The 21,115-nt window shown below is 41.1% G+C and overlaps 1 long non-coding RNA gene across 4 annotated transcripts in view; it reads right to left on the bottom strand.

The window, feature by feature from the left end:
• Window positions 1–21,115, bottom strand: part of LOC111174931 (uncharacterized) — a 141,292-nt gene that overhangs the window by 102,279 nt on the left and 17,898 nt on the right. Inside the window, exon 1 of one of the 4 annotated variants that reach the window (XR_016395492.1) lies at window positions 5,657–7,828. The exons of 2 other annotated variants lie outside the window; for them this stretch is intronic. This is a non-coding gene — a long non-coding RNA (uncharacterized LOC111174931). Of the gene's footprint in view, window positions 1–5,656; window positions 7,829–21,115 lie in introns of those variants that run through there. One more of the 4 variants, XR_016395496.1, reaches the window with a different exon arrangement.

Genomic DNA, 21,115 nt, shown 5'->3' with positions numbered 1-21,115 from the left:
ATTGAAGCAACTCCATGAGGTAGGAGCTATTAAGAACCCTTTCCACAGACAAGAAAGCTACCACTAGTGGTAGAGCCAGCACTGAGCCCTGTGTCTCCTAGGGGTCCTGGACCAGGGTCATTTCCTCTGATTCTCTCTGCTTCTCATTTGCACTAGCACACTAGGCTGTAATTTGACTTGGATGCAGTTCAGACTTCTCAAAGGCTTCTGTGTTGTCCACAGTCTGGAGGACTTCCATCAAGTATATGTGTGGAGCTTGCTTATTAGTTTCCAGAGAGTTCAAAACACCCACCGTGCCACAAAATATTCCACTGCCCAGACATTCACAAACACCCTGCCCACATTTTCAAAAGTCTCTCTACCTAGTCCTATCTGCACCCTCCTCCCCCTTCTCATTAGAAAACTTGAGAAACTTACAGGGCAAAATTAATATACTAAAAAATCTGCAAAATATATATTGTTACAACATTGGTCATTATAACAATGATCATATAAAACCATAGGAAATAAAAAATGTGAAGGGTTTCACCAGAATTTGTACCCCAAGAGAAGTCTTTAAAAAAAAAAAGTATCTTAACAGAGGCAGGCAGAGGGAAGAAAGCCAGGGAAGAGATAGGATGAGACAGAAAGCAAAATTCTTTATATTTATAAACCCTGAATATCTAAATTGATTTATTTACAATCAGTGGTAATTTGTACGCTCTCATACGGAATGTTGAACAACTTAATTGAACCAGCAAGCCACACAACATGGCCAACAGACAACAAACTGGCTTTGGAAGTGAATTATGATTTCCTTGATCATTTTGGCTCTTTGGGGGGTTTGGGAAAAAAAGAAGAGTTGAACGAAAGGGAGAAGAAAACTGTCCATGTTTGTCAACAGAAGTAGAATAATGAAAAGAGAACAGAACCAGAGCTGAAAACCTAATTTCATTCTTAGCTCTGCCACTCATTTGCTGTGCGACCTTAGACAAAGCACTTGCCTTCTCTGGGCTTCAGCTTTTCACATCTGCAGATGATTTCTATGGTGCCTTCAAATTCTGTAACTATATATATTTTTTTTTTTAATTTTTTTTTTTTTTTGCGGTACACGGGCCTCTCACTGTTGTGGCCTCTCCCACTGCGGAGCACAGGCTCCGGACGTGCAGGCTCAGCAGCCATGGCTCACGGGCCCAGCCGCTCCGCGGCGTGTGGGATCTTCCCAGACTGGGGCACAAACCCGTGTCCCCTGCATCAGCAGGCATCTCAACCACTGCGCCACCAGGGAAGCCCTGTAACAATATTTTTAAGTAATATAGAATCACAATGATGTTTTTTGTTTTGTTTTGCTTTACTTCTCAGAGTTGCATAATCAAGTAAAAGAATGAGATGTTGTTGCTGCCAAACACACACATTTATCCAGAGGGCAAAACCACACAGATGTTTGATTAAAAATCTTCAGACAAAAGCTGTGCCTCACATCCAAATCCCAAGCTCAGTGGAACTGCCCTCAAGATGCCAGCCGGAGCAGCCTTGCTAGAGAGGATGTCCTTGGAGCCCTCTGAATCTCTTTCATTGCAACACTCCCAGAAAGCCAGCCCTGTTATTAGCCTGCAAAGTAAACACCATCCTCGGCAAAAGCCCAGTCAGAGTCACCTAGAGTCAACCTCTCTCTTTTAAAAAGAGAGCTTTCACCATTCATCACTCCACCAGTCCCTGCTTTAAAACATGAAAACAAACATGGGGCTCCCCTAGGAAATCACCCTTGCCTTTCTTCCAAAATCACTGAAGGCTGTGGGTAGGACTCGGAATTATGTTTCCCTGGCTGGTCCAGAGCACACTTTGTCAGGGAAGAGAAATCGACAGAGGGGACAGAGAGGCAGGGCTCTGGGGCTGAGGGTAAGAAAAGGGCCTCTCTGCTGTGATGCCACAGAGCTATGGGTGGTATTAACACACTCAGAACATTTTACCCAGAGTCCAGAATTTAGACTTATTAATAAGCATTTCTTTATACTGAGTTTTTACCACATCATTTTGTTCTTGTTAATTAAGATTCTGCTCCATTACATTAAAGCTGCATCTTGTGTTATGTTTTGAATCCCCACCTAGGTAGCAAATTGTTCAAGGGCAAAGGAAGTTCCAGTTGTTTGGTTTCTAAGCCCAACAAGGAGCCCTGTGCAGAAGTGAGCCAAGACAGGCAGACTCCCTTCGCCATGAAGTCAACAGCAGCTCTTTAATGTGCCCCAAAGCCCTTTTCCCACCAGTTCATCCCCATCCATTTCTGTGACCCACAAAGTACTACTTCCTCCCCCAGGTCTGAGAAGACTAAGGAGGGCATTGAGGAAAGTGTTATTAGGTTCCTACACAGCCCAGACTAGTCTATACCACATCTGGGACTTTCTGAATAATGATTAAAAATAATAATAATAACTGCTAACATTTACTGAGTACTTACTATGTGCTAAGTGCTTTATTTTGCAACACAATTCATAACAACCTTATGAGATAGCTACTTTATCATCCCCATTTTGCAGATGAAAAAACTGAGACCCAAGGTACACACCTGGGATACAGATCAGGGCTGGCTAACTTGAATCCTGTGTTTTAACATCTCAGATATACTGCTTGCTGAACAAGTTTTTATATGCCTTAAGAGAAGAGATTCTATCTTTTTCTTTTCTGGACTGTCACAGAGCCTAGAGGAATTCTGAGCAATAAATAGCAGACTCTTGGCATCTGCCTGTTAACTGACTGATTGATGGAAGACCCTTGCCCAGGGTGGTCAAATGCCATACACAAGGTGACAAAAGGATAGAGAGGGATCCTGCAGAGAGTTTGGAGAGCTGCTTAAAGCCAGGCCAATTTAGGGTAAGGTAGTGCAGCCACAGAGACCCCTTCTAGGCAATACTCAGAAACTTCCAGAAAGCCCTGAGAAAAAAGATAGTCTTCTCTCCTCTGAGAAACACTCTCCAAGGAATAATAAGGCATCCAGATACAGCAAGGGAACAGGAGTGGCTATTCGACCAAATCTAATTCACTGTCCCCATCATTGGTGGTCACTAAGGAGCCAGCGTTGCTTTTCGCAAGAAACTGCTCATCTGTTGTCCTGGCTGACATCCAGTTTAGAGAAAGGTACAGTGCTCAACTGTTCCTACACTTTGGGTGGTCTGCAGAATTTTTCTTCCTTTTCCTACACTAAAGATGTGAAGGGGGAATTCCCTGGCAGTCCAGTTGTTAGGACTCCACACGTCCCTGGTCGGGGAACTAAGGTCCTGCAAGCTGTGCGGCGTGGTCAAAAAAAAAAAAAAGATGTGAAGGATTCCAGCCCCATTTTCCTAATGGTTTATATTTCAATATTTTATTTGCAAATCAATTATTTGGAACTGTGAACACATTTCCCATTGGGAAACATATTATTTAAAGAGGTTAGGATCTCAGGTAGGTCCTAAAGGTCTTATTTTATCCATTGTTAATAGTACTGAGCTCAGTGGTACATATCAGCTACAAATAATCATGTTTGTATAGGAAAGTGCAATCTCAATTCTATATCAGCATTTCAGGACAGGATTCCCCCAGCCCTTGGAGTAAGGATTCCTAAAAATGAGAGGATTGGCAACTGTGTGGTGTCTGATAGCTTTCTAACTGGATTTGGAGGGGAGATCAGGATTTGAGGGCATGAAATCAGGCTAGCCTTATTAAGGAGGTCACATTTGCTGAAACAAAGAGTTTATCAACACCCTTGATGTCTGTTAACTCAGGATGGCACACATGAGGGTATAAGTCATACTCCTGACATCCTTCGGGGCATTTTAAAGTTCAAAGGGATTTCCACCATACGCAGCCTGTTAAATCCGAGAGGCAAAGAGACCATCTAGTTTCAGCTCCTATCCTCCACCTATTATTCCGAGTTGAGGGACAAAGACTTGAAGAAGGAATGCCTCCAAGAAGCTCCTTATTTTTAAAAAATAATAATCATTATAATAGCTACTACTTCTTTTAGTACCATTTTATGCCAGAGACCTTATAATTTATTGTGTTTTAATTTATTAAATTCTCACAACTCTATGTATAGATTTATCATTAACCTCACTTAGAGTATGAGGAGACTGAGGTTTAGCTTGCTTAAGTAATTTGCCTTAGATCACATGGCTAGTACATGGAAGAATCAGGATTCAAATCCCAGTCTGTATCAAACCCCAAATTCTAGACTATTAACTGCTTTGCTATACTTGTTTTTCCCAATTAAAAAATTTCCAGAAAAGACACCACAAAGTAAAACTTGCTTCAAGTATGTTAAAAAATATATGTATTTTTTTAAGTGATAATCTTAAAAATAGATATAAGCATATTCTGGATCGTCAGGCAGTCCAATTATAACTGAGTCCTGTTGCAATTTAATGGCTCACTATGTTTTGTTTGTGATTTATTTCTAGCCAAGAGAGGCCAAATATGATAATGACACACCAAGTGAATGAGGGTTTTACAAGTGATTGAACAGAAACAAATCATAGGAGGCTTGCCTCCTCATGCAGTCTCAGCACACAGCAGTATAGGTATGCCAGACACACAAGGATTTTCCCCTTAGGTACCATCCTCACAATACTTTACACAGATTCCACCTTTCTTTATCCAACATTGCACACTGTTGACTCATCGTTTCGAAAACTAGCTACTTGGCTGCTAAACTGCTTTAGTCCCCAGTGCAAATTGTTAAGGACTAAAGATTTTCACCAAGTCTCCTCATAGCTATTCTTCTTTCCTGATGATGCAATGAGTAGTTATAAACATCCACTAGAATCTTCTCATTTGCCTTCTTAGAAGAAACTCAGATAGCTAGTGGGAAGCAGATGCATCACACGGGGAGATCAGCTGGGTGCTTTGTGACCACCTAGAGGGGTGCGATAGGGAGGGTGGGAGGGAGACGCAAGAGGGAGGAGATATGGGGATATATGTATACATATAGCTGATTCACTTTGTTATAAAGCAGAAACTAACACACCATTGTAAAGCAATTATCCTCCAATAAAGATGTTAAAAAAAAAAAAAGAAACTCGAAGAAACAAGACAGAAACCTACTGGTTCAATCATGTATGGGTAGCCCATCAAACGTGTTTGTGAAAAAGGAAGAATCACAAAGTTTAACATTTGGAAAAGTGGGAGAGAAGAAAGCAGTGAAAAAGCAGTACAAATAGGAAGCACAAAATGAGATTATAGAAATAAATCCAAATATATCAGTAATTGCAATAAATGTAAATGGATTAAACCGACCTATTAAAAATAGGGAAAATATTAGATTGAAAAATATTATAAATCCAAATATATTTTTATAAAAGACTTGTTAAACTGTAAGGATTCAGAAGGACAGAAAAGAGTATGAAAAAATATAAAGCTGTCAAACACTCACCAAAATAAATAAATAAATAAAAGCTAATGTGGCTATTATATCATACACATGGTTTAAGACAAAAAGTATTATTAGGGATAAAGTGAGTCACTACATTTTGATAAAAGTCTTAATTCATCAGGTAGATGTAACAACTCTAAATATGTATGTACTTAAAATTTACCTAGAAGGAGTCATTTGAAATGGTCTTAAAGGATAAATAGGAGTTTACCAGAAAGACAAGGGGAGAGGGCCAGGGAGAAGAACATACCAGACAGAGGAAACAATACTTACTTACATGGGGGATGGAAGGAGTAAAAAGAACGAATGGTTTCATTTTCCCTGGCAAATCCTGCACTGCAGATTTGCAAAGTCCCAGAGTAATTCACTCTGGTGATGTCATTTTAGCCTTGGATGATGGCACATCCTGAACGATCATGTGGATAACACCCTTCAGCTGTGACTGAATGGTCTAAACAAGATCAGCAGCATCGCTCAGCCTCAGAGTGCTAGCAGGCTGCCTTAGTTCCTCACTTTCAAGATTACAATCTGACTTGTTACACATAATAAAAAGAGAGTAAGAATGGAGAAAGAAAAACAAGGGTGGAAACGATTTCATATTAATGTCATGACCTAATGCATCCATTTGATCTCAGTTGGCAAAGGAAGCAGAAGATCCAGTTTGACAAAAAAAAAATCCAGAATAGTTGCACAATGGGGTTCTGAGTTGGGAACGTCCTTTATATACTGTCAGTTTCTTTATGTGTTGTCAGCCAATCATGAGCAAAACACCTTAAAGAGTAGCCAAAAAGTTTCAGGAAATGATGTGCACTTTAGAAGGAACTGCTTTTTAAAATTTCATATAATTCAGAGGATTTGTGTCCTTTGAATCTGGACCCCATTTTTTTTGCTGATGTTTTTAACTAAGGAATTATCTAATATGTGGTGAGAATTGACACTTATATACCCATTTTTAATTTTGGTGATGAAAACTGGAAAATCAGGAGAGGCAAGAGGGATGTGGGGAGGGATTGTTTCCTTTTCTGTTTTCTTCAAAAATGTCCTTTTCTGCAAGCTAAGCCTGGCTTTTGCTTTAATCATAGCAGAAAGCATTCTCCACATCAGAGAAAGTGAAGAATAGGCCTTGAACCCTGTGCCCTATTTTCTCTCCAGCTATCCAGGTTTGTCCTCTGCCCTATAAGGAGCTATTTTCCCCCCTTCTCTTGTTGGTTCCTCCTTTCTTCGTTCAGTCCTCAGTTTCTTTCTTGCCCAACACAGGAAGGCAGAATTTATGCAACCTAGTACTTTATGTAGAAGCTACTTTATTCTAATAACTCAGCAAGTATTTATCAAGTGGCTGCTGTCTGCCAGCACTGTTCTGGGTGCCGGGAATACTGCAGTGAACAAAGCAGAAGAAATCCTTTCTGTCACCGAGTTCCCTCTGAGGCCTGCCAGAGAAGGTGGCTCAGAGGAAGTGTTATCTGAGCTGACATCAGGATCATGAAAAGGAGTGAGCCCAGGGGAGAACACTTGGAAGAGTGCTCCTACCAGAGGGACCAGCCCAAAGCAAAGCCTTTGAGAGGAGCATGAGCTCTGTGCATCCCAGGAAAAGAAAGGAATTCAGTGAACTATTCCTGGGATCCAGTCAACCACCCATGAAGGCCACTTGTAGCTGTTAGGTTGCTGGGCTGGAGCCATGCCAAGAGAGAAAGACGTGCCCCCTGCCGAAGGTGAGAAGTTCAGATTTTGAAAGGCCTCTAATTCCATTCCAAGCTATGGAGTGGAGGGTGGGGATCCTGTGCTTCCAGAAATCAGTGTGGCAGCTGTAGGCAATGGCAGAGTAGAAAGACTAGACAGAGAAGGCAGGCCAGTGCATCAGTCCAGGCTCCAGTGGTGGTGGCAGAGAGCAAGAGAAAGATGAAGTCTCTTTAAGTAAGGGAGAATGGGGCACAGTGTCTTCCAGAGAAAAATCATCAGTTTGGATGAGGAAGAATGGGGGATTAGGAATATGAAATAAGAGAAATTAGCTTAGGACATTTTGCCCACAGAGTTCCAGAGTCTGAGCAAACACAGGAGAGAGAATCCTTGAGAGGTCTAAAGAGAGAGAACTAAAGACGTGATGAATCGGAGAGGGAAGACCAGGTTCCCAGCAGACCTGGAGCTAACACACGGACACACGGACAGGTACACACACTTACAGTCACACACTCATGCAGCAATCACAGCTGCCTTTTCATTGTGTGCCAGGTTGAGGGAAATGAGCTCACAGTATCTTTTTTTATACAGAAGGCAGGAGGACCAGTCTGTTTGTATAGACTGCATCCTCAACACCTTTTAACCTTTGTTCCCTCTCAGTAAACATAAAAATCACATACCCCCTCTTAAAGTTATTTGAAACTTCAAAATAAAAATAGTAACTAAAAACAAAGCAAGGTGATTTCAGAATGTTTCTTCGAGTTACATATGCCCCCCTGCCCAGATTTTGGTCTGTACCCTTCTGACCTGAGGGCTCTCCATGAGGATCCCTGCTGAGTTGTCTGAGCCTGAAAGGGTGGCCACATCGGCAACAGCAGCCTCAGGCTGCGTTCATTAACCCAAAAGGGAAAAGGAAAAGGCAACAACTTAGTGGACTGCCAAAGCTTGTCTTTAAAAATATGTAGATGGGTTTAGTCAAATGAAGGAGATGGATCCTGTGGTGAAGACGGAGCTTACCTTGCTTCAGAGAGCAAAGCTAGGCCCAGAAACTAAAATTTTCAGAAAAAAAAGTTTCAGATTACAAAAAAAAAAAGATCTCACTAAAGATGCTAAAGATCAGAACTTTCTGACAGTGGAAGAACCACAGGTGAGCTGGGTTGCAAAGCAGGAGCCTGCCCTGGGTCTAAGGTCCCTTCTAACACTTTCATTCTATGATTTGGTTTATATCTAAACACCATGAGCGTGGCACTGAGGAGGCTGTTTACAAAGATTTTTGTTTTCTCTCTCTTCAGGAATAGCCAATTAAAAAGAAATATCAACATCATTAGCCATTAGAGAAATACAAAGCAAAATCACAGTGAGGTACCAATTCCCACTCACTAGGATGGCTATAACAAAAAAGATAGACACTAATGAGTGTTGACAAGGATGTAGAGAAATCAGAACCTTCATATATTGCTGGTGGGAATTTAAGATGGTATAGCCTCTTTGGAAAGCAGTGTGGCAATTCCTCAAAATGTTAAACATAGAGTTACCATATGACTCAGCAATTTCACTCCTAGGTATATACCCAAGAGAAATGAAAGCATATGTCCACACAAAAACTTGGACATGAATGTTCATAGCAGCATTATTCATAATAACCAAAAGCTCAAATGTTCATTGGAAACAATTCAAATGTCCATCAACTGATGAATGGCTAAATAAAACGTAGTGGGACTTCCCTTGTGGTCCAGTGGTTAAGACTCCACGTTTCCACTGCAGGGGGTGCGGGTTTGATCCCTGGTCAGGGAACTAAGATCCTGCATGCCTCCTGGTGCGGCCAAAAAAAAAAAAGTGATATATACATACAATGGGATGTTATTCAGCAGCAAAAGGGAATGAAGCCCTAAGACATGTTACAACACGGGTGAACCTTGAAAACCCTGTAAGTGAAAGAAGCCAGTCACAAAAGACCACATATTGTGGGATGCCAACTATATGAAATGTCCAGAATAGGCACATCTATAGAGACAGATAGTAGATTTGTGGTTATCTAGGGCTGGGGAGGGGATGGAAGGGAGAAGGATGGGAGAGGAGGCTGGGGGGAAATAGGAAGTGACTGCTAATGGCTACACAGTTTCTTTCTGGGATAACGAAAATGTACTAAAGTTGACTGTGGTGATGGTTGAGCAACTCTGAATATAAACAAAAAAAATTGACATCTAACACAACATTGTAAATTAACTATACTTCAATTAAAAAAGCACATGGCGTTAAAGAAATTGATAAATTTTTAAAAATTGACATGTACCCTTAAAATGGATAAAAATGTATGGTATGTGAATTATATCTCAGTAAGACTGCTAAAAAACAGAATTCTGGCACCAAGTTCAGAATGCAAATTGACTTATGTAGCCCAGACCAGTTTAGACTTGTGCTGTCAATACATAGGGGGCAGTGGGAGAGAAAGAAAGAGAGAAGGAAAGAAAGAAGGGAGAGCAAGGAGGAAGGAAGAAAAGAAAAAGAAAAACCTATTCTCACAGCAAACGGGAAGTAGATTTTTGGCATAAATGTTATTTGTAATTTGCTAATTAAAGAAGGATCTCTATCACGTAAATATGTGCTTCCGAATTCTAACACCAGAGGTGTTTTTTAGGATGATTGCTCCTGAATTTCCCCGATACCCAGACAGCAGAGCCCCCTGACCTGCACCCAGTACGTAACACACACACACACACACGCACACACACACACACACAGAGTAACTTGATTAAAGGCCTCTGGCCCCAGAGGTGCAGCACTTCATGCTGGTTCAAATGTGACCCATTACCCTAAATATTTCTTCTTGAGATAACACCATCCTGAACTCACGGGAGCAGTTCTGTACCTCTTTTGCCCTATGTCTTCAAAACAAAAGGTTTGTGGGTTGTGTTGCTGCCCATATTAGAAATAAAAACTACTTTGGAAAGATTTGAGTGACAGAAGCTCTTAGATAAGAAAAGACAAATGAATTAAGTTGTCAAATCTTTCTTTTCAAAGAGTATGAACGCAATAGGTTCTTGCCTAACAAAGTATCATTAGCCAGGAGTGCTGAGAATCCTTTTTCTTTCTTCTCTTTGTGTTCCATCTCATAGTCCTGGAGGCACTTGAGAATTAGATGCATTTGCAATAATTGCACAGGTGATTGAGGATATTTCACAATAGCAAACCATTCATATTACTTTTAACATGTAAATATGTGTATGTAGCAAGCATGAAACATAATACTGATTCTCTATTGATGACTAGATAGATATTAAACACGAGAACTGCAATAATTTAATTTTATAAATATACTTAATAAGATTTAATCAAATATTCAGAGTTAAATTTAAAGTTCAGCTATATTTAAATAATCTTTATTTAAAATGTTGGTGTATTCATGTATTTGTTTATTTTTGTTTGTTTGTTTGTTTTTTGCGGTACGCGGGCCTCTCACTGTTGTGGCTTCTCCCGTTGCGGAGCACAGGCTCCGGACGTGCAGGCTCAGCAGCCATGGCTCACGGGCCCAGCCGCTCCGCGGCATGTGGGATCTTCCCGGACTGGGGCACGAACCCGTGTCCCCTGCATCGGCAGGCGGACTCTCAACCACTGCGCCACCAGGGAAGCCCCATGTATTTGTTTTTATTTTGCCTTTAATTTTAATAGATAATACAAATATTTTAAAGCAATAACTTTTTGAAAATATTCAAAGTAATTATAATTTAAAATGTACATTCACTTAACTTACATTTTCATAAAAATATACTCAAATTTTAAACATTTTGAATATAATTACTTTATATTTACTTTGTTATTACTGTCAATTGAATATATTACATGAAAATCTTTAAGAACATAATCAGTGATTTTGCTGAAATGAAGGAAATATTGTGGAATAAATGATTTATGAATTATTTAAGTCTTTTGTCACTCATACAAAATATCATTAGCTCATCCAAACATGTGCAACAATTAAATTCAGCCAGCTTGGATATTTTGCTAACTTTCTTCATATTGAGACTATAGCTTTATCAGTGTTTTGGGATTTTGTCATTGATTTGTCAAGATAGAAGGATAGGATAATCTTATTTAACAGTTTTTAGCCTTTTTTTTTTTTTTTTAACAGCTTTTAAATATGTGGACATAGGGTACATGGGTCTCCATTGGTGCCCTTGCCCAGTCTACTTCCTTTCCTTGACCCTACCAGGCACTAGCCTTTACAGTTACTTAGAATTTTTCAGGACTTTGGGTGGGTAGTCCCTCTATAAATCCAAATTACTAGGCTTTATTAAACATTTTACATGCCAAAGCAGACAAACAACATACATTTTTTAAACACCCACATTTGAAAATTCTTCTAGGTATAATCCGTTGTAATGTACAGCCAGCAAAGCAACCATGACATTCCCTCATTTTCCTGACTAAATTTAGAAGCAAATATTTTCAGAATACGAAATTAAATTACAAAGGTCATAGGACAATGAATAATATGCCATGTGTGGTTAATTACACTTAGTTCTTTAAAAAAAGAAAGTCATCTTAGCCTCTATATAAAAACTGTGTGTATGGTTATTTCACTTTGAAATGTCAAAGGGTTACTTGGTTTCAAAAAGAAAATGGAAAAGCACAAAGATATTTATGTAATACTGAAAGAAAGTCTTTCTTAAGAGAATGTAATGTTTAATTCTTTATGGCTTCCCTTTGTCCTGTGGCTAGCTTACAACTATGCAGTGCACAATACTTTGTGCCATTGAAATTAAGGGTTCATGTATTTTTAGTCTTTTCAGAGAAAAGAATCAAATAATTAAGATACAGAAAAGATATGATTGTTTCCCTACAGTTACTAAATCTGATGAACCATTATAATCATAAGGTACATAGAATTACATTTAATCTATTTCCATGAGTAGATAACCTGTACTTTTAACTTCAAACGAGAGGCTGTTTCTTTCTACCCTTAATACTTCAGACTTCAAAAGTAAAACAGTTCTGAGATACTTGAATCAAAGGCAATTGTCTGCCTAATTTTTATTTCTGCCATAATTAAAGCAGGGAGCTTAATTGTCAGTGAACTCATTCTAATACTCCAATAAGACAAAATAAGCAAGCCATGTTGTTAACGGCAATGATGGAAGTGGTAGCTCTGGGCAGTCTAGCAAATGCTTACCTGTGACTTGGAGTGTTCACCTAAAAAAAGACACACTGAGGTCACGCTCACTTTTGGGTTTTTGGGTAATTTTGCCCTGCCATGCCCTGGGAGATCAGAGAAAGATTTTTCCTCTCAATTTTTTTTCTTCCCTCTGTTGCCCCAGGACTTATACTCTTGTTTATTCTGATTGGTTTAACAAGTATCAGTGGACACTTACTGTCAGACACTGTGCTTGATGTTAGGAATTCAAAGATGAAGAATACAGTCTTTGGGGTCAAGAAGCCCAGTCTAGAGTATTCAGACAATGGGAATACCGTGTGATATATGCTCTCTGCTAGAGGCATGCATGAGGTTCCTGTTCCAGCCCAGCCCACGGATTTTGAGTCCAGAGGAGATTCAGTTTCTTCATCTGAATAACTTCTCTATGGTCCATTCAAACTGTAAAATGTACATGATTCTAGTTTTTTTTTTGTTGCTGTTGGAGTATAGTTGACTTACAATGTTGTGTTAGTTTCAGGTATACAGCAAAGTGAATCAGTTATACATATACATATATCCACTCTTTTTCAGATTTTCTTTCCCGTATAGCCCATGACAGAGTATTGAGCAGAGTTCCCTGTGCTATACAGTAGGTCCTTATTAGTTATCTATTTTATATATAGTAGTGTGTATATGTCAATCCCAATCTCTCAAATATTCCTCCTCCGCTGCCCCTTTACTACCCACCCCCCGCCCGGTAACCATAAATTTGTTTTCTACATCTGGCTGATGACTCTAGGTTTCATATTATTTCAGATGAAGTGTTTAACAGCTACACTGATGCAGCTATAGACTTTCTCCAATGCTGATGCCAGGATCAGTCTGTCTCTTCCAGGCTTCTCTTAATGTTTTCCTTATGTTATTAACCTACATAAAGTCCCACAGTTACATTTTATCCATGGGGGCTGGGGGGTTGGTATGCGTGTGTTTTGAAAGTGCAGCACCCCTTCAATTCACCCTCATTTGGTGGAGAATGGTTTTGTCATCTTACTCAAGTTACTTTCCACAGATTCAAATTCTAAAAGAATTTGTCTTTGATCCTTTTGAAACGAATACAAGTCTGAGACATACTCCTCTCTTCTGTTTTGGAAAAGAGAGGCCTTAAAATGGTTGTATCTCGTGATTTATTGCCAGTGTACAAGGCTGATCCCAGGCACAGGCTCTTGGCTTGTATCATCCAAGCTCATAGGGTTTTGCTGATTCAGGAATCATTCTGTTCTTTACAGCTCTTCTGCTGGCCACTTCTACATAAGGAGAACCATCTTCCAGCTTGAGTTGTAAAACTCATGCTTTGTTTTGCTTTTTTGAAGAGGTTTCAAGAAGACCCAAGGTAAAATGAGATGAATTGTAGGTCAGTGAATTTCAAGTGGGAGGGATAAGAGCTTTTTCAAACTACACAGTGCCCCTCTGCCCATCCCTATCCATCACAGCATTTGAGAATCACTGCTGTAGGGAGTCTCAATAGGAGATTAGAACCTGGAGACCAAGCTCCACTTACTTTTCTGTCACCAGCTCCCCAGCTGTTCTGCGATCCTGGTTCACCTTCTAGTCAATACACTAATCTGTTCATCTGTATACTTTGAATTTAAATACATAAAAATTTAAAGTGATTTAAATCCCAAAGAATGAAATATATAATGAAAAAGCTATCATAGAAAAAAATATATTTAGACTGCCTACTATACTTACCCGAAAACAGCAAAGTTGGTTAAACTGGGTTCTTTCAGTAAGTCTTGTTTACCCCTCAACGAAACAGACATTCAATTGTAGCTAAAGGATCCAGTTTCAAAATGATGCCCGTTCATTCCCTGGGATGCAATTTAGGTATATTATCCAAACTCCAGGGGCAGATCCCTTTATCTAGACGAATGATAGAGCACTGACAGGACCCAGCAGAGCCAGGCAGTTACAGACCCACTGCGGGTAAGTACGTAGCTTGGAGACCTGTATGAGATGTCTCAGAGAGCCCTTGGATTTGGTACTTCCCACCGGTTACCTGAGCTCATCTCATTCCTGGCTAAAGGCATTTTCTCCTTAGCTTTCTCTAAAAGTCTCACCTTGCCCTGCCTCCCCCTCTGCTTTAGTTCTAAAAACCCCTGTTCTCCCAAGTGTCCTAGGAGGCAATAGCTCCTGTCTGGCCCCTCCAGTCCCTGTTCCCCTCTTGGACTTACCTATCTCTGTGGTTAGCAAAACCTAATGTATTTATTATCTGGCCATTTACAGAAAACATCTGTCAAACCGTGGACTAAAGTACCCATGGCTCCTCTGTTGGGGATGCGTCCAGCATAATCACTCCTGGCCTCTCATCTTCCCCTCACTCAACATCCCCTCAGGAAGTCATGTGAATTATACGACTGTTGAACTTGGGAGAAGGAACTGAGCTTAGATCAGCCCTTATCTTCTCAGAGCTAGCCTGTGTGGTCCACTCTCTGCCATGCAGTACGGAGCCAACAAGTCACTCTGCTCTAGAACTTTATCTCAGGGGTAGACTCACACTAACCCAAGCTCGCAGAGACAGCCATATAGCCAGAATACTAATTTATTCCATTTTAATGATAAATGCAACCAGCTAGCCAGTGGGCCCTCACATCAGCAGATCAGGGCATTTGCTCCCTGTAGACAGGGAAAAAAGTGATTTAAATTCTGTATTTAGAGCATCAAATCTGCATAAGGAGAAGTAGGGAGATGATTTATCAAAAGATACATTTGCTACAGAGACCTAAGAGCTCAAGTCCTTGAGCCAAGGCCCCTTCTCCCATGAACACTATTTGGGAAGCTGCTATCAACTTCTGGCTTCTTAGCTCGGGTTGTTTTTTTTTGTTCGTTTTTGTTTTTGCTGTACGTGGGCCTCTCACTGTTGTGGCCTCTCCCGTTGCAGAGCACAGGCTCCAGACGCGCAGGCTCAGCGGCCATGGTTCATGGGCCCAGCCGCTCCGCGGCATGTGGGATCTTCCCGGACCGGGGCACGAACCCACGTCCCCTGCATCGGCAGGCGGACTCTCAACCACTGCGCCACCAGGGAAGCCCTTAGCTTGGGTTTTCTATGCTATAGGCTAACAGCGGCTCTGCCCACCGCCGCTGTTCATCCAGGCTTTCTCCAAACAATCAATTACCTTTACACTTGTTAAATTCACAGTCACATTCCAGTGCTTGCCATCCTGAGATTGCCCCCAAGTCACCTTGGCTGAATTTATAGGTGTTTCCAGTTACACACTGGTTATCTATCAGTTTACTCCTTCAGTTGACTTACCATATCTGTGTGTGTGTGTATATTTGTGTGTGCCTTACCCATTTAACTCCCAGAAGGAAACCTCATTTCCTACTTCCAGTTTTCTTTGGAAGCCATTACCCCATCTACTGCTAACAAAGGCATTTTTGAGCTCTTTGGAAAGAAAACTTTCAGTATAACTTTTTATTATACTTTAAAACTTAACTACCTGAGTTCAAGCACGTAAGCAGTTTTTGCTGATTTCATATTGTAATAATTTATGAGACTGAGCTAATGATGACAAATACCTTGTGAAGACTCTCAGTGTAAGTCATCTGGTCTTTAGCCACTGTTAGTCTTACGCAATAAACTCAACACATCTTTAATATCTCTGATTTGTTTCCAAAGGAGGTGGATAAAAGTATTTGACTCTTAAGCAAAGAAATAGCTAGCTGGATGCCTTGGACAACCAGAATCAGTCTCAGATCAGAACCAGTCTTTCCCCACTGTCTTCCTTTTTCTCCTCCCCAAACCTCTCTCCTGTGTGAGGCATAGTTTGGGGCACTGTAGCTATAACCGTGAAAATATGACATAACAGATGATTCTTGACCTAATGGGGCTTATGTTCTAGTTGAGGGAGACAGACTATAAACAAACAAACAAGAAGAACATCAGCAGCTAGTTGAGTGCTACAGAAAACAAAACAGAATAACGTAATAGATGGAGGTCATCAGTTTAAGCTAAGACCTGAACAAAAAGTAGGAGCCAATTATAGGAATATGAGGGTAAAGAACATTACAGTAGAGAAGGCCTGGGACATGCCCCAAAGGAGGATTAGGCTTAATGAGCGAGGGAAGAGAAAGAAGGCTAGAGGGTGGCTGGCAGGGAAGAGAGCAGGAATAAGAATAAGTCTTCCATCCACAGCATGGGATGTGGAATGTGTGCAGGGGCAAATACGTTGACAATTTCCTCATTTAGAGGGACTGTGGAAACTGTAAAATGTTTTTTTTGCCTGCTTCATGTTTTTGTTCTATTTTAAAAATATGTAATAAGGAAAGGTGGGTGTGTAATATGGGTTGGTTCGGTCTCCGTAGCATTGTCTCTGGCCAAACTCATCTGTAAGTCTTTTCCAGATTTACCCGGTGATACCATGTTCCAAATCAATCAAATGACATTTGAGAAGAGCAAAAGGGCAAGGATGTTAAAAATTCATCACCGTGCCCCTCAAGATCTCAGAGGTCACAGGTGTTTAAAAGCCAAGGAAGGAAGACTAAGGCCCAAGTGAATGACTTTTTATGAATTGTTTTATTATATTTGATAAACTTACCCCTTTGGAGGGATGGAGATGTCAGGATTCTGGGTCTCAAAATGTGTCTTCCAGCTCAGTGATACTAAGGAAAGGATAAATCAGGCCTCAAAATGTACATTGGCCCTGAAGTTTGCAGGTTCATAAAGTCATTGTTCTCAGTGCATTCGGGAGAGAGCTGGCTCTGGGGAAGTGATTCACATTAATCAGATTTATAGTAGACTAATAAAGTACAATGCCATTTATTCATTACCTGTGAGAGTTACAACTACTGACTGAAATTCATGTTTTTGGTCAGCACACACTCTGGCTGGTAGGAAAACATATTTAAGAAATCAGATTAAAGTCAGATGGTTAAATGTTAAACATGGAAGTTGAACAAATCAAGTTCGATGTTTGGAAAGGCTATATTCATTAAGCAGTCTTTCTTTTCATTGCAGGGACATACAGCCTCGGGTGGGCAAATGATCTACTATTCAGCTGCACAGGGAAGGCCAGTGCTGGAGAAACATTGGCAAATTTTTACTCCTCGCCTCTCCTTTTTTCTAGAACTGGGTCACTGATTCCCAGAGGGTGGTCTGAAGGTCACCTACAGTAAATGTTCCTTGGTTATTTATTAAAAATGCATTTTTTCAGGCCCTGTCCCACTCTTCTGAATCAAAATCTATGGTGTTGGGCTGGGAATATTGATTTAAATTATTTTTCTGGGGAACTGTAAGCACACCAAAGTTGGTTTCTTTTTTTAATTTATTTTATTAAAAAATTTTTGGGGGGTGCGTTGGGTCTTCGTTGCTGCGTGTGGGCTTTCTCCAGTTGCGGCAAGCGGGTTTCTCATTGCAGTGGCTTCTCTAGTTGCAGAGCACAGGCTGTAGGCGTAAGGGCTTCAGTAGTTGTGGCACGCAGGGTCAGTAGTTGCAGCTCGCGGGCTCTAGAGTGCAGGCTCAGCAGTTGTGGCACACGGGCTTAGTTGCTCCACGGCATGTGGGATCTTCCCGGACCAGGGCTTGAACCCGTGTCCCCTGCATTGGCAGGCGGATTCTTTACTTATTATTTTTTTAAATTTTATTTATTTATTTTTGGCTGAACTGGGTCTTTGTTGCTGTGCATGGGCTTTCTCTAGTTGTCGTGAGTGGGGGCTACTCTTCGTTGGGGTGCGCGGGCTTCTCATTGCGGTGGCTTTTCTTGTTGTGGAGCATGGGCTCTAGGCGCGCGGGCTTCAGTAGTTGTGGCTCGCGGGCTCTAGAGTGCAGGCTCAGTAGTTGTGGCTCAAGGGCTTAGTTGTTCTGTGGCACGTGGGATCTTCCTGGACCAGGGCTGGAAACTGTGTCCCCTGCATTGGCAGGCAGATTCTTTTTTTTTTTTTTTTTGCGGTACGAGGGCCTCTCACTGTTGCGGCCTCTCCCGTTGCAGAGCACAGGCTCCGGACGCGCAGGCCCAGTGGCCATGGCTCACAGGCCCAGCCGCTCCGTGGCATGTGGGTTCCTCGCAGACCGGGGCACGAACCCGTGTCCCCTGCATCAGCAGGCGGACTCTCAATCACTGCGCCACCAGGGAAGCCCAGGATTCGTTACTTATTATTTTTTAAAATTTTATTTATTTATTTATTTTTGGCTGAACTCGGTCTTTGTTGCTGTGCATGGGCTTTCTCTAGTTGTCGTGAGTAGGGGCTACTCTTCGTTGGGGTGCGCGGGCTTCTCACTGCAGTGGCTTCTCTTGTTGTGGAGCATGGGCTCTAGGTGCGCGGGCTTCAGTAGTTGTGGCTCACGGGCTTAGCTGTTCTGCTGCACGTGGGATCTTCCTGGACCAGGGCTGGAACCCGTGTCCCCTGCATTGGCAGGCAGATTCTTTTTTTTTGCATTACGTGGGCCTCTCACTGCTGTGGCCTCTCCCGTTGCAGAGCACAGGCTCCGGACGCACAGGCCCAGCGGCCCTGGCTCACGGGCCCAGCCGCTCTGCAGCATGTGGGATCTTCCCGGACCGGAGCACGAACCCGCATCCCCTGCATCGGCAGGCGGACTCTCAACCACTGCGCCACCAGGGAAGCCCAATTGGCAGGCAGATTCTTAACCACTGCGCCACCAGGGTAGTCCCTCAATATCTTGTAATAACCTGTAACCTGAATTTAGAAGGGAAAACTCGACAACACTGCCGAATGATAGCCCAGTTTCACAGGGTAGCTTCCTTGACTTTATAACGAGCAGTATTTTCATTCATCATTATTATGGTGACTCATTTTCTCATCTAATAAATGATGGCTCTTTCATTTCCTTCATAAATGTTGATGAATTTGTTTCAATATCATCATCAGTACTTATTCTTGTAAAAATCTGTTCAGCAATTCTGAAGGAAGCATATTCTGCTGCAACATATGATCCTCCAAACTCCGGAACTCCACACTCCAGAGGCCCTCCTTTGGATATGCTCAGCAGGTGGATTCTTAACCACTGTGCCACCAGGGAAGTCCCCACACCAAAGTTTTGAAAGCCGCTGCTAAGCTATATAACCTTAGGCAAGTTAGTTACTTAACTTCTCCAAGCCTTAGTTTGTTTGTCTGTAAAACAGGGATAATAATAGGTCTTATCTTCCTGGGCTACTACAGGGATCATGTAAAGCCCTTAGAAGAGTGTCTGGCACCTAGTAAGCCCTCAATACCTGCTTCCTGTCATTATTATTACCACCATTATTGTCATCTTCATTGCCATTAATTGGCCCACCGCATTCCTGTTTGCTCACAGATTTCATTTTTTTAATTAAGCAAAGCCAAGTTTATTGGTTACTGTAGGAAGGGAGACCATACCCTTGACAGAGTTTTAGTAGCATCTCCCATATTGTTTTTCATTGATGACATTTTGGGGTTTTTGCTTCTTAAGGCTGGAAAAGATGGTATCCTAAGCCATTTCTAAATCATGAAGCAGGATGGATTTATTTTTAGGAAAGTTTCTAATGGCATCCACAGTGTTTGAATTAAAGCTTACTTTTGATCTCAGAGTTTGGCACATCCTTGTCCCTGCCTTAAAAGTCAGGTTGCATCTTACTTTGGGGCCAAAAGTTCTGTCTACTGACAACAGCAACATATCAAGTTGTTTAAAGTCATTTCTTTAAAAGTTGTCACTCGTTATGAATTACCCTCATATTTACACCTTCCTTTAAAAAATGAACACAATGGGGACTTCCTTGGTGGTCCAGTGGTTAAGACTCCATGCTTCCACTGCAGGGGGCATGGGTTCGATCCCTAGTCCAGGAACTAAAATCCCGCATCCATGTGGCTGGGAAAAAAAAAAAGAAGAACACAATGTAGAAACAGAGTTCTCTCAACTAGTGTTGGTTGAGTGATGGTGATTCTAATTAAATCGGGTGAAATCTTGGAGGTACCATGCTAGTATGTTTGGAACTAGAGTACCACATACCATGTTTGGTAACTTGTCAGTCTGCGAGTAGAACTTAGAGCAGCACCATTCCTATTAACCCTTTCTTCTCTGAATACTTCAGAGTATTCAGAGTGGGTTATTTAATTAAGCCTCAAAACATCTCTGTGACACGGATAATTACACTAGTCATTCCCACATTTTAGACGGGCACATTACAGGAGGAAGAGGTTAAGTGAAGCTAATTCTTCCAGTTAGGCTGATTCAGCAGCAAAACCACTCAGGGAATGTTTAAGCGTTGCAATCTAAGTAGTTCTGCACCTGGTTTCCTTAAGTATAACATTTAAAACTGAGTTGTAATAGTATTGGAAGTCCTAGCCACATCAATCAGACAAGAAAAAGAAATAAAACATATCCAAATTGGAAGGGAAGAGGTAAAATTGTCATTCTTTGCAGATGACATGACATTCTAAATAGAAAACCCTGAAGACTCCACATAAAAACTGTTAGAACTAATAAATGAATTCAGCAAGGTAGCAGGATACAAGATTAATATACAGAAAAGTGTTGCATTTCTTTACACTAACAATTAAATATCAGAAAGAGAAAGTTAAAAAACAATACCATTTAAAATCACTGCAGAAAACAAACAAGCAAACAAAAAACCTAGGAATAAACCTAACCAAGGAGGTGAAAGACACATGATGAAAACTATAAAACACTGATAAAGGAAACTGAAGATGATTCAAAGAAATGGAAAGATATCCCATGCTCATGGATTAGAAGAATTAATATTGTTAAAATGGCCATACTGCCCAAAACAATCAACAGATTTAATGCGATCCCTATCAAATTATCCATAATATTTTTCACAGAACTAGAACAAACAATCCTAAAATTTATATGGAACCACAGAAGACCCAGAATTGTCAAAGCAATCCTGAGGAAAAAGAACAAAGCTGGAGGCATAACCCTCCAGGCTTCAGAC

Source organism: Delphinapterus leucas, chromosome 13, assembly GCF_059928025.1.
Source record: "Delphinapterus leucas isolate spDelLeu-1000000601 "Yukka" chromosome 13, BTC_Dleu_Yukka2, whole genome shotgun sequence".
Taxonomy (NCBI): Eukaryota; Metazoa; Chordata; class Mammalia; order Artiodactyla; family Monodontidae; genus Delphinapterus; species Delphinapterus leucas.
Note: the sequence above shows the minus strand (reverse complement) of the source record. Positions and strands in the feature narration are given on the sequence as shown.